Consider the following 15,011-nt stretch of genomic DNA (forward strand, 5'->3'; position numbering starts at 1 on the left):
GAGGAGGCCTGTCCAGGTGAGGCTAAACCAGGGGGAGGAGGCCTGTCTAGGTGAGGATAAAACCAAGGGGAGGAGGCCTGTCTAGGTGAGGATAAAACCAAGGGGATGAGGCCTGTCTAGGTGAGGCTAAACCAGGAGAAGGCCTGTCTAGGTGAGAATAAACCAGGGAGAGGGCCTGTCTAAGGTGAGGCTAAACCAGGAGAGGAGGCCTGTCTAGGTGAGAGGCTAAACCAAGGAGGAGGCATGTCTAGGTGAGGATATCGTGGGCCTGCTGTTCCACCAACACAGCCATGTTTTTCACATCCCCACACCAGAGGTCCAACCGAGTCCTTCATGCCCTTGATCTGAACAGGGAAGAGTGAGGGTGAAAGGTTAACCGTCACAGTAGCCACAACTAGGATTGGTCTCAATGTCTTGTGTTACAGGGGACATCAAAGTGAAACAGAGTATTCCCTGTTTCTGGTCCAAACCAGGAGTCATGTCCAGCCTCTGAGAACCGGTGCTTCTCATTGCTTGATTATTATTCCTTGGCCCGTGAATATTAATATGTTAAGGAGAATGCATTTACCTGCTGCAGGTCCAGTACTCGGGGCTGCACCCAGGTCATCTGAACCTTCTGGTCCACCTCGTCAATGTTTCCTTTGATCAGACCCACAGACAGAGCTTTCATCACAAGCAGCTCCACCTGCAGGGGACAACCAAGAATCACAATTAGACCCAGTTCAAACCATTTACATTTATTTTTTTTTACAATCAACTCTCCAGAAAAACCCCAGGTGTCACCAACCCTGGTCTCCAGATAAACCCCAACCCTGGTCTCCAGATAAACCCCAGTTGTCACCAACCCTGGTCTCCAGATAAACGCCAACCCTGGTCTCCAGATAAACCCCAGTTGTCACCGACCCTGGTCTCCAGATAAACCCCAACCCTGGCCTCCAGATAAACCCCAACCCTGGTCTCCAGATAAACCCCAGTTGTCACCAACCCTGGTCTTCAGATAAACCCCAACCCTGGTCTCCATATAAACCCCAACCCTGGTCTCCAGATAAACCCCAACCCTGGTCTCCAGATAAACCCCAACCCTGGTCTCCAGATAAACCCCAACCCTGGTCTCCAGATAAACCCCAGTTGTCACCGACCCTGGTCTCCAGATAAACCCCAACCCTGGTCTCCAGATAAACCCCAGTTGTCACCAACCCTGGTCTCCAGATAAACCCCAGTTGTCACCAACCCTGGTCTCCAGATAAACCCCAGTTGTCACCAACCCTGGTCTCCAGATAAACCCCAGTTGTCACCAACCCTGGTCTCGATAAACCCCAGTTGTCACCAACCCTGGTCTCCAGATAAACCCCAGTTGTCACCAACCCTGGTCTCCAGATAAACCCCAGTTGTCACCAACCCTGGTCTCCAGATAAACCCCAGTTGGCACCAACCCTGGTCTCCAGATAAACCCCAGTTGTCACCGACCCTGGTCTCCAGATAAACCCCAACCCTGGTCTCCAGATAAACCCCAGTTGTCACCAACCCTGGTCTCCAGATAAACCCCAGTTGTCACCAACCCTGGTTGATCAACCCTGGTCTCAGACCCTGGTCTCCAGATAAACCCCAGTTGTCACCAACCCTGGTCTCCAGATAAACCCCAGTTGTCACCCTGGTCTCCAGACCCTGGTCTCCAGATAAACCCAGTTGTCACCAACCCTGGTCTCCAGATAAACCCCAGTTGTCACCAACCCTGGTCTCCAGATAAACCCCCCCAACCCTGGTCTCCAGATAAACCCCCCCAACCCTGGTCTCCAGATAAACCCCAGTTGTCACCAACCCCTGGTCTCCAGATAAACCCCAGTTGTCACCAACCCTGGATAAACCCCATCCCTCCAGATAAACCCCAGTTGTCACCAACCCTGGTCTCCAGATAAGCCCCAGTTGTCTAGCCCTGGTCTCCAGATAAACCCCATCCCCTGGTCTCCAGATAAACCCCAGTTGTCACCAACCCTGGTCTCCAGATAAACCCCAGTTGTCACCAGATAAACCCCAACCCTGGTCTCCAGATAAACCCCAGTTGTCACCAACCCTGGTCTCCATAAACCCCAGTTGTCACCAACCCCTGGTCCAGATAAACCCCAGTTGTCACCAACCCTGGTCTCCTGGTCACCAACCCTGGGTGGAGCCACAGGATGTGCAGGTCTATAGTTCCAGACAGTAAAGCACTGACTCAACTAAATGTTATTTTAATTGGGTGTTATTGTGCTGGGAAATCGCCTGTGGCCCAGGTGACCATGGATACAGACCTATGTTCATAAGAAACTCCAGATATTAATGATTTGTCATAAGTGACATACGATTGGTGGATTGATGACCAGCGGCCTCGTTCACGGGGATCTTGGCACTCTGTCAATCTCATGGAAGGTCAGCTGTCTGTTGTTGGCGGGACGGTAGACGTCATCTAGACGGAGGAGAAGAAGAGGTAGACCTGTTAGGGCTGTTTGGGAACATCATTTACATTTATCCTCGTCATTAAGCAGGCGCTGTGTCCCAGAGACTGACCAATCAGTGCATTCAATAGTAAGTTGGTATTAAAAAAAAAAAAAAAAAAAAAAAATTGGGTGTTGGAACCTAATTTTTTTTCCAATTTTTTTTCTCCCCCGAATGAAACAAAGTCCCCTTTTTCAGGATGTAATAAAATGTATCACTAGCCACTTTAAACTATGCCGCTTTATATAATGTTTACATACCCTACATTACTCATCTCATATGTATATACTGTACTCTATACCATCTACTGCATCTTGCCTATGCCGTTCGGCCATCGCACATTCATATATTTTTACGTACATATTCTTAATCATTCCTTTACACTTGTGTGTAGAAGGTAGTTGTTGTGAATGGTCGGAGGGGGAGGGGCAGGCAGACACTGAAGGAGGAACGTTATTAACCGGTTCCCACGCTTTCAAAATAACTCTTCTGGAACAGTATAGATCACTTTCGTTCCCGGTTCAGATTCTGTTCCTCTAAAAATATGACATTTTTCAGTTCCTACCCTTGGGTAAAACAAACACATTCATTCATTGTGAAAAGTAAAACCTGTATCCAAACGTCAGTTCTCCTGCACTATAAAACATTCAATTAGAGAGAGCATTAGTTCTGCCGTGTGGGGGGGTGGGAGAAAGAGAGGAGAACCCACCTCCATCACACACAGCAGCTGAATCTTCTGCATCAGTTTGGCTTCGTTGGCTGCCAGGTCAGGCTGCAACACAGACACACGTTGAGATGAGTTGTGTTTGTTGGTTAAATGACAGGTGATTTTTAATCTTCTGTGTAACATTATTAACTTACATTATCATTTTTTTTAAATGGGCCTCCAATCATAGCACCTCAACAAAACCCATGTCCATGTGAATAAACAATAACACATTCTGGAACGAGACAACGGGAGCTACAATAGTTTTCCCTCTTTATTTCTTGCAGTGATAGTTTCCATAGAATACATTCAACGACTGTTGTAGGCCGTACTATAGCCAGTTGTGCTGGTTACCTGCGCTCCCCAGGCAGACTTGTAGGCCTGGAACTTCTCCACGTTGCCTCCGTTGAAGGAGTACAATGTGTCTATCAGCCACTGCTTGTCTGTGCTCCTTAGGGACTCCAGTACTGGGTGCATCAGCTAAAAACACAAGCAGAGACGAGGCTGTCAAACAAAGGCTGTCAAAGCCATCTGGCGCTTTGAAGGTAAAACTTGAGCCCAAACTTTTGTGGCTGTAGCTCAGCCAAAACTAGCTTTAAAATGGCTGCTTGATGCTTATTATCAGACAGACTAATATCTCACCAAATGGAGGGCACCTCAAAACACTACTATCACAAGGGTGGTGATGGGTAATTACCAGCTCTCCGGATTATAAACTCCCTCTCTAAGAGTCCAGCCAGACCCAGTGTGAAAGCCCTCTCCTGCTTCTCTGTCTCTGATGGATATAAAGATATCAGTTATGACAGCTAGTGATTTTTGCACACAAAAAACTAATAACCCCTCCAAACAATTGTAAATTATTATTCTAAAAAAATAATAAATAAATAAATAAATATATTCTAATGATTTGTTTGTGATTTTACCAACATTAGATTTTGCTGTATGATTTCAGTGCAACATACTGCCTCTGTACATTGTAAACAGATGTTACCTGGCAGGTCTTTGATGTCGACACAGCCAAGGTAGCGCAGAGCGTCCTTGTAGTAAGAGGCGTGGTTCCCCACAATGCGGTAGTATTTGCTGGACAGGTCGTGAGAATCGTCCAGTGGACTGACGTCACACCCGGCAAGTTATTCAGCGTCTCCTCCACCTCCTCAATTAATATCTGCAGGACGGAAGGCAGGGTTCGCATACAGATACACTGGATTGAAATGTACATACACGTACATCTGGCTTCAGTAAGCTTTTGATTGTTTTGATTACTGCCGTCTTGGGACAGGTCTCCATTGAGATGTTTGTTTTCCAGGTTTTTTACCTATACCTACAAGTTACTGTATGCCCAGACAGTGTGTTACCTTTGTGGCTGGAAGGTCATTTATCTCCAGTTTAAGGGCTCCAATAGATGTCTTGCACAGAATGACCGACTCATCGTTGCTCTTCACCTTCTCCTTAGTCTTCTCAAGGAAAGTGATAGCATCTTTAGGATCTGAAAAGGAGAACTTGGTTGAGCTGGTTGAAATCCCATGAGTTTTGATACATGCTGTATCTGAGTGGATTCAAGTTCAATTACTTAGCATCAGCGAAGAAGGTGATAGGACTACAGACTGCATGTCACGACTGTGTTCTTACCGGTCATTTGTCTGGCAACATACAGGATGATCTCCACCAGAGACAGGGGGTTGATTCTAGAAAAGACAGAGAAAGAAAAGGTTACAACTGAACTCTGAGATTAGACGACTAAACAGTGTTGTAATTCTAGCTACCATTCCAATTGTCAGAGAAGCAGTTATTACTGTAGGTTGGTGTTGGTCCTACCTGTGGTCAAAGTCACTGAGGAAGTTATCGTACAGTTGTATGAGGCCATCTCCTGTGGCAAAGCAAGGGTCTTTTACAAAGTCTGTGAGCTTTAGGGTCAACTGATGCCACAACCTGTCAATGGAAAGACGAGGTATATGGTTAGGTACTAAATTACATGATGCATAAGAAACAATCCTGCACTGAATGGGGTTAGAGGCAAGCTGGTCAGATTTATTCACCTTTATTTAACTAGGCAAGTCAGGTAGAACAAATTCTTGTTTTCAATGACAGCCTACGAACAGTGGGTTAACTGCCCTGTTCAGGGGCAGAACGACAGATGTTTACCTTGTCCGTTTGGGGATGCGATCTTGCAACTTTTCTGTTAACTTACTAGTCCAACTCTCTGACCACTAGTCTACCTGCCGCCAGATGAAGGGAAGACGGAGACTATGAATACCTATGGCCTTGCAAGATTGCAAAAGTCAATATATTTTATGTTTTACTCCACTCTACACAATTCACTGATGGTTAGTGTTTAGCTAGCTACTGTAGCATTAGTAAGCTAACTCCATGACTCAGCGCATGAATGACACAAAAACTAGCCAACGTAGACAGACGCTTTCCTTACTTTTTGTTGTAAAACTCCTCTAGTGTGTGCCATTCCGATGCCATCTCCGGAGTCGAACTGATGCTCTGTTGCGTTTTGAGGTACCCGGTAACATCTTTCATTGTCGCGGTAGGTTTAGATTTAGATACCGAATGAGAAACGTGTTGACAACTTGTATCTATAATGGCTGTACCTAGCTAGCTAACTGAACAGCTAGCACCACAATCAAAGAGCAGACGCAAAGACTCATGGGAGCTGAGCTGACACAGGAACGTCTACCGTAATGTTTCTAACAAATACGTGTATGCGTGTTTTTTATTACCCCTATATATATATTTTAAAGAGATGTAATCACGATAAGTAGTTTAATTACTCGATATTAGTGGACCAAACTGATATTTACAATTAATAAAATAATGACAGTGAGCACTTATATTTAAATTGTTATTCTAAACTGTATTATATGATTTTTACATATTTTACGGTAGAATCAGCCTTCGTCACGAGTTCAAGGGAACCAGAGCAACAACAGACTAATGCAGCAGGCTCACATTTGTTTTGAGCGAATGTTGTGCATTATGAAATGTAGCTAAAGCTTGGGAGAGTTATGCTATTGAAATGGTTCTTCTTATGGCAAACATGCTCTTCAGCTGCCTGCTTCCAAAATGAAGATGCGGCTCTGAAAGCTACAAATATACTGTGTATTTCTTGCAGCGAGCTATGACTTATTTCATGTCCTCACCAATGGTCTACAAGGGCAGGTTATGTCTGTATCATACTATTACATCGAGTACAGCTACATTCATCAAACTCAAACGTAAGCAAGAGCCTAAATATCGATTTGAAACTAATTGTAATTTGAAAGCTGCTTTTGAGATTGACGTGAACATTACATAGACCTACAGGTAATATGATCGATGAGGATAGTAGCTCGTTACTCAGTAACTTCACCACATGCATTACCTTCTCAGATCAACAGCAAAGGACATTATTCCTCGCTCCAAGGCATAGGGATGTTCACGGTCTACGTCCAAGCCGAGACAGGACAGTCTGGTGGCCTGGGTTTCGAGGACTGTTCTGTAGAGGAGGAGAGGAGGACTCCAAGCAGCAGACGCTAGAGGACCTCACTAAGAACATCAGAGGCGGACAGTACAAGAGGATCATAGTGATGGCAGGGGCTGGGATCAGCACACCTAGTGGGATCCCAGACTTCAGGTGACAAGCGGTATATTTTAAATGCTTGAGGTGCACTTGACAGGTGGGCAGGGTGCGGTTTTGCACTTTTGGGATGATTCCATTGGTTGAAGTTCCATCAAATGCAACCTCAAATATTTGGAAAGTGTTTGAGATGTTCAGTCAACCCATGTCAGGAATACAATGAATGCACAGACTTTGTAGGAAACCTTTTTTCTCCTACTTTCCTTGGACAGGTCCCCTGGCAGTGGTCTCTATGACAACCTCCAGCAGTATAATCTTCCTTACGCAGAAGCCATCTTCGAGGATCAACTACTTCATCCACAACCCCAACCCTTTCTTTGCCTGGCCAGAGGCCTTCCCAGAGCAATACCAACCCAGCCTCACACACTATTTCATCGTCTCCTTCATGACAAGGGCCAGCTCCTCAGAATGTACACGCAGAATATCGACCTGGAGAGACGTAAGTGGATCTGGTATGACCATATTGAAAAACAGTTCAGATAATACACACAGAGCCTGTCATCTCTCTCTATCTCTCACACACTTTGTGGCTGCTGTAACATGTGACTCAACTCCAGCCACTTTAATCATGGAAAAATGGATGTGATAAATGTATCACTAGCCACTTTAAACAATGCCACTTCATATAATGTTTACATACCCTACATTACTCATCTCATATGTATATACTGTACTCTATACCATCCACTACATCTTGCCTATGCCTCTGTACCATCACTCATTCATATATCTTTATGTACATATTCTTATTCATTCCTTTAAACTTGTGTGTATAAGGTACTAGTTGTGAAATTGTTAGGTTAGATTACTCATTGGTTATTACTGCATTGTCGGAACTAGAAGCACAAGCATTTCGCTACACTCGCATTAACATCTGCCAGCCATGTGTATGTGACAAATAGCATTTGATTTTATTTGTTTCACTGTCTCTCTCCCTCTCTGTCTATCTCGCTGTGTTTCACTGTGTGTGTGACTCTAGTGGCAGGAATCCCCCTGAGAAACTGGTGGAGGCACACGGATCATTTGCTACTGCTACCTGTACTGTGTGTCTCAGAGTCTACAGGGGGAGGCTACGTGTGAGTTGATTGACTATCACCCCATTCTCAGAGCATTTCCCTGTTACAACTCATTCATATTATTGGGAGACTTCAATCCATCTCGCTCCGATACTGTCATTTGTGAAAGTTTCTTAAGTTTGAAAGATAATAAATTGATGCAGTGGCTTGTTGTTAAAAAATATCTAGTTTTGATTTCCTGTATTTCTCCTGTGTGTTTGTCTACTTCTTAGCCTGATATTATGAAGGGGACAGTCCCTAAGTGTTCCACTTGTAAGGGCGTGGTGAAGCCTGACATTGTCTTCTTTGGGGAGGAACTACCTCCTCACTACTTCAGCTACCTGAAGGACTTTCCCCTGGCAGACCTCCTCATTATCATGGGCACCTCTCTGGAGGTGAGGAACACTGCTATTAATGTGTTGTTAAGATGTTATACACATGCCATGTGGCTGATAATAAGCTGTTATTCACAGTTATAAACATGTTATAAACCAGTTAACACGCTATTCTCCTGTCAATCAGGCAGGACAGGATTTCACTCAGTAGTCCAGGGTTCCTATAAAATATATCTCCGGTGTGTGTGTGTATATATATATAATATATTTGTATTTTTATTTACTGGAGACTTAAAACATGTTGTTCCATGTCAATACACTAGGTGGAGCCCAGCACTGCCAGTCTGGCCGGAGCTGTGAGGGACTCTGTCCACCGCCTACTTATCAACAGAGACCTGGTGGGGCCCTTCGCTGGGGGACCCCGCGACACAATGATGTGGCCCAGCTAGGGGATGTGGTCGGTGGGGTGCAGATGCTGGCTGATGTCCCTGGGCTGGAACCACCAGCTGGAGGCTCTCATGGCTGCCAATGCTAAGAAGGTTGGTTCATGGGAAATCATCTGATTTACACACGTGTCACGTACGCATTTAACACACAAACGCACCTAAACCCTGGGCTCTTTGCATTCACTGATTCTCAGAGCATTCAGAGAGTCTGGACAATCCATCCGGCAGGAAAAATTTATTGAAAAAATTACAAATTGTTCCGTTATTTGACTTTGAATAATATTTCTCTCAAAACTGTGATTCCTAAAAAATGTGTCTTTAGACGGTCGACAGTCAGATGTGTCTGAAATCTTAAATGAATCAGGAATGAGCAGGGACAGCTCTACCATAAGGACCCTTTTATTCATGTCCTCATTACATGGAGTGCAACAAGGCCACTCATGGTCAGGAAAGTTCTCAAATGTTGATAGAATTAAATAAACAATATTCAAATCACTAGGGCCACAACCATAAACTGTCAACTCCATCTCCCTGATAGGATGGGAACTTTGGTTAAAATATGTTTATTTTAAATGAGATTTTAGAGTCGTGAAGCACCCGAGGAAAAACTAAATTGCTACTTTGTATACAACTTGAATGAATAAACATTTACATTTTTGTCTACTCCGTAAAACAAACTCTTCAGATTTTCATGTAACGTAAATTCTGTCTGAAAAATCTGATAGATTGATGCTTTTGTTGGCAAATTTTCAAAATGAATTATTTTCTATATTTTACTAAACCTTTGTGTTGAACTTCTATTTTTAGAGGTAAAAAAAAAATGTCTGTTTTGAGTGTTTGTTGTCCACTTCATCAGTGACTTGTCAACTCCGTCACAGACGGCTAAACCCCCTTAAGATGCGTCGTTCTGAAACATATACTTCAACTATTGAAGTACTTACTGTCCTAGACCTAAGGGATAACGTTTTGTACATTTTGTTTTATGTTCTGAATATAGAAAAACATACCAAAATGCTAATGAAATTAACCCTGGAGCATTTTATATAGCGCTATAAAACAAAACAAAAGGAAGTTTGGAGATTTGAATTTAATGTCAGAGACAATCTATGGAAAATAATGAACGACGTGGAAGGTGTGTTCACGGAGTGGAACTGACCTTCCACACAGTTACATTATTTTCAAAAAAATATATAGAATCTTTAGTTGATTATTCCTTTTATACCAAAGCTATAATTTTAACATATTTGCTGTTAGGAATGTGTTCATTTTCCGGTAAGAAATGCGTTCAACATCCACTGAAGTAGCTAGCGAGTTTGCTAGACAGCTTCAGGAGTTGCCATGGTAACCAAACAGACTTGCTCGCTTAGTTTACCAAACCATCAGTCCTCGTTTGCCTTTATGAACATCGAATTCAACAATGGCAATGATGTTTTCAATTGGACGTTTGCTTTCAAAAGCAGCTCAAACATAGAACATGTAAGAATGAACTATAGCCAATGAATTCTATCATGCAAATATATCTCATGCGTGCGTTATAGGGAAATACTGCACACTCTAGAATGCCCTTCAAGCCAATCAGAAACAAGTATTCAACAATGCCCATGGTATAATTAAGCAATAAGGGTGTGGTATATGGCCAATATACCACGGCTAAGGGCCGTTCTTAGGCACGACACAACGCGGAGCCAGCTAATCAGCATTCAGGGCTCGAAACAGGATGGTTTGAGCCCTGAATTACGCTGAAAACCATAGTATATCAGACCATATACCATAGATATGACAAAACATTTAGTTTTACAGCTCTTATTACATTGGTAACCAGTTTATAAAAGCAATAAGGCTCTTATGGGGTTTGTGATATATGGCCAATATACCACGGCTAAGGGCTGTGTCCAGGCACTCTGCAATGCGTCGTGCCTAAGAACAGCTCTTGAATAATCGAATGTTAGAATTAAACAATCAAGGCATGTAAAACACTTGTTGAACGATAAACATAGAAATGTACTGCCTTTTTAAGGTGTCTGACGGCGTTCACTATTCATTTGTAATATTAAGAAAAATATTTGTTAAAAAAAAAAAAAGTTTTTTCCTCATCTTTCAAAAAGTCCCTGATGTATTGTAGTGCCATTGTTAAGGGCCGTGTTTATCCAAAGTGACTTAGTTCCGTACATCCATTTGACATCGGTGTGGTTCTGGGAATTGAGCAGCACTACTGAGCTACAAAGGACCACTTCAAAATATAAATTCAACCTCCACTATAGGATCTTCTGTCTGTTTGTTTTTAACCTGCAGGCTACAGAGGAGGAGGAATGAGACGGGTCAGTGTCTTTAAGATAGCGTTCAGAATGCCTCACCGCTGCAGTCCCACCTCAGCCCACCTGCCTCATGGCTCAGGACGACAGCAGACTGTCTACTCGGCAGAGAATCTATCACTGAATAGAACTCTCTTCAACAGACTTTGATCCACACAACGGTCATTCAGCACAACGCAGAGGCAACAATGGAGGAAGACATTTAGGACAAATTGGCAATGTATTGGGTTGGTTCTATGGATTATAGTTATTAGTTTTTTTCTGTGAAATGTGTAAATATCTTGAGATATTCTTTTATGCTTTTTAAAAATTCTGTCTCATGTACAGTTTTTGCAGTAAATAATTAGCATAAAGACCCTAGCATAAAGAACAGGCCTGGTTTTGTTGTCAATGTCATCGACCAGACCTGTTGACCATGATGTTGCTAATGATCTTGGCACTTTGAAACCAAATCAGCTCCTCTGTTTTGTCAGTCACAAGAGATTACGCTGCTAATAAAGCTGAGCAACCATTGGAACTCTTAGCATAAAGTGTGTGTGTGTGTGTGTGTGTGTATATACAAGCGTGTGTGTGTGTATATATATATCTGTATGTATGTATGTATGTATGTATGTATGTATGTATGTATGTATGTATGTATGTATGTATGTATGTATGTATGTGTCCATGTGACCACCAGATGGAGCTAAAGTACAGTATTGTGAACTCCGTTCAGCCCTCTTGAACTCAAATAGGTCATTGATTCATTAAATGGAATTCAATCAATGCAGTTCTACTTTGTTTAAGGTCAAATCCATTGGCCTGTGAACTTCCTAATGGACAATGCTGCTGAAAGCCACAGGATGAGGACAATGGTAGATCTTCCAGGGCTATGGCTACCCCCCCTCCTCTCCTCCCAACGTGCATACACACACACTAGATGATGGTAATACTATAGGACCCTTTGAAATGCCCTTCCACGGCTTCCACCCTGCTACACAGCCTTGACTACCTGTCACACCCCATCCTAATGTTAAATAACACCATTCATAATTTAACTTGTTTCTTTACTGTCCTGACAGGTTTGCATCAAAGAGATGCACATTGGGTACAGAACATAATATAGCAGACGTCAGATTCTCTCAATAGTAGTAGGTGCCTGGAACGAGGCAATGAGAAACTTAACTAGCTGATAAATAGCTAGATAGAAGGTTAGTCACAGTGCATTCATTTCACTGACAGAAGTTGACATTTGGTCAGTCTTGTCACAAAATATTGAACAGAAATGCAATGGTGCATTGGATCAGTCTAAAACGTTGCACATACACTGCTGCCATCTAGTGACCAAAATCTAAATTGCACCTGGGCTGGAATAATACATTATGGCCTTTCTCTTGCATTTCAAAAATGATGGTAAAAAACAATACAAAATAACGTTTTTTTTCTTCTTCTTTCTATTATCAGATTTATATTCTACTACATTCCTTTCACATTTCCACAAACCTCAAAGAGTTTCCTTTCAAATGGTACCAATAATATGTATATCCTTGCTTCAGGGCCTGAGGTACAGGAAGTTAGATTTGGGTATGTCATTTTAGAAGAAAATTGAAAAAAGTGAGCAGATCCTTAAGAGGATATATTATATGAATACCTTATTATTTTGTAATCATACTGATTTTTAGCTTGGTCTGAATCTGTCTGACTGGCCTCTCTCTTCCTCTACTGTGAATCCCCCACCACAGCCATTAGAATGAGTTTAATCTGTGTTGTAGCCCACAGCCGTTAGAATGAGTTTAATCTGTGTTGTAGCCTACAGCCATTAGAATGAGTTTAATCTGTGTTGTAGCCCACAGCCGTTAGAATGAGTTTAATCTGTGTTGTAGCCTACAGCCATTAGAATGAGTTTAATCTGTGTTGTAGTCCACAGCCATTAGAATGAGTTTAATCTGTGTTGTAGTCCACAGCCATTAGAATGAGTTTAATCTGTGTTGTAGCCTACAGCCATTAGAATGAGTTTAATCTGTGTTGTAGCACACAGCCATTAGAATGAGTTTAATCTGTTGTAATCCAGTCATTAGAATGAGTTTAATCTGTGTTGTAGTCCACAGCCATTAGAATGAGTTTAATCTGTGTTGTAGTCCACAGCCATTAGAATGAGTTTAATCTGTGTTGTAGCCCACAGCCATTAGAATGAGTTTAATCTGTTGTAATCCAGTCATTAGAATGAGTTTAATCTGTGTTGTAGTCCACAGCCATTAGAATGAGTTTAATCTGTGTTGTAGTCCACAGCCATTAGAATGAGTTTAATCTGTGTTGTAGCCCACAGCCGTCATTAGAATGAGTTTAATCTGTGTTGTAGTCCACAGCCATTAGAATGAGTTTAATCTGTGTTGTAGTCCACAGCCATTAGAATGAGTTTAATCTGTGTTGTAGTCCACAGCCATTAGAATGCGTTTAATCTGTGTTGTAGTCCACAGTCATTAGAATGAGTTTAATCTGTGTTGTAGTCCACAGCCATTAGAATGAGTTTAATCTGTTGTAATCCACAGTCATTAGAATGAGTTTAATCTGTGTTGTAGCACACAGCCATTAGAATGAGGTTTAATCTGTGTTGTAGCCCACAGCCATTAGAATGCGTTTAATCTGTGTTGTAGTCCACAGCCATTAGAATGAGTTTAATCTGTTGTAATGTCATTAGAATTAGTCCACAGCCATTAGAATGAGTTTAATCTGTTGTAATGTTGAATGAGTTTAATCTGTGTTGTAGCACACAGCCATTAGAATGAGTTTAATTAGAATGTTTAACCTGTGTTGTAGCACACAGCCATTAGATTGAGTTTAATCTATGTTGTAGCCCACAGCCATTAGAATGAGTTTAATCTATGTTGTAGCCCACAGCCATTAGAATGAGTTTAATCTATGTTGTAGCACACAGCCATTAGAATGAGTTTTAATCTATGTTGTAGCCCACAGCCATTAGATTGAGTGTAATCTGTGTTGTAGCACACAGCCATTAGATTGAGTTTAATCTATGTTGTAGCCCACAGCCATTAGATTGAGAATGTTTAATCTGTGTTGTAGCCCACAGCCATTAGATTGAGTTTAATCTATGTTGTAATCTGTTTAATCTATGTTGTAGCACACAGCCAGTGTAATCTATGTTTAGCACACAGCCATTTAGATTGAGTTTAATCTATGTTGTAGCACACAGCCATTAGATTGAGTGTAATCACAGCCATTAATGTTTAATCTATGTTGTAGCCCACACATAATGATGTTGCCCTGCTCACTGAAACCTGTGTTGCCAACAGAAGACCTCAATCTGTTCTAATCAATAGCCATTAGATTGAGTGCGTCCATTTTGTGAGTTATAATTGTATTTCTGCAGGTGGTGGGCACATCATCTCATTAGATTGAGTGTAATCTATGTTGTAGCCCACAGCCATTAGATTGAGCTGATTAAGAGACATGGCCCACAGCCATTAGATTGAATATAGAACCACAGAATCACTAGGAGATGTGTAATAACTGACCCAAAGCCATTAGATTAAGTGTAAGTTGTCACCCATTGATTGAGGTAAACTACTACCAATACTTAATAGAATGTAATAACTGACCCAGTAATACAATAGAATGTAATAACTGACCCAGTAAATTACAAATAGAAATGTAATAACTGACCAGGTAAAAACTACAATAGAATGTAATAACTGACCCATTACACCATATTAGAATAATGTAATAACTGACCCAGTAAACTACCACCATTACAATAGAATAATGTAATAACTGACCAGTAAACTACTACCAATACAATAGAATAATGTAATAACTGACCCAGTAAACTACTACCAATACAATAGAATGTAATAACTGACCCAGTAAACTACTACCAATACAATAGAATGTAATAACTGACCCAGTAAACTACCACCAATACAATAGAATAATGTAATAACTGACCCAGTAAACTACTACCAATACAATAGAATAATGTAATAACTGACCCAGTAAACTACTACCAATACAATAGAATGTAATAACTGACCCAGTAAACTACTACCAATACAATATTGGTAGTATT

At 41.7% G+C, this 15,011-nt stretch overlaps 2 pseudogenes; one reads left to right on the forward strand and one right to left on the reverse strand.

Annotated features, from left to right (window-relative positions):
- Window positions 1-247: 247 nt before the first annotated feature.
- Window positions 248-5,825, reverse strand: LOC135531126 (26S proteasome non-ATPase regulatory subunit 13-like; annotated as a pseudogene).
- Window positions 5,826-6,269: 444 nt separating this feature from the next.
- Window positions 6,270-8,991, forward strand: LOC135531127 (NAD-dependent protein deacetylase sirtuin-3-like; annotated as a pseudogene).
- The last annotated feature ends 6,020 nt before the right edge of the window (window positions 8,992-15,011 follow it).

The sequence above is a fragment of the Oncorhynchus masou genome, unplaced genomic scaffold, assembly GCF_036934945.1.
Source record: "Oncorhynchus masou masou isolate Uvic2021 unplaced genomic scaffold, UVic_Omas_1.1 unplaced_scaffold_1525, whole genome shotgun sequence".
Classification (NCBI taxonomy): Eukaryota; Metazoa; Chordata; class Actinopteri; order Salmoniformes; family Salmonidae; genus Oncorhynchus; species Oncorhynchus masou.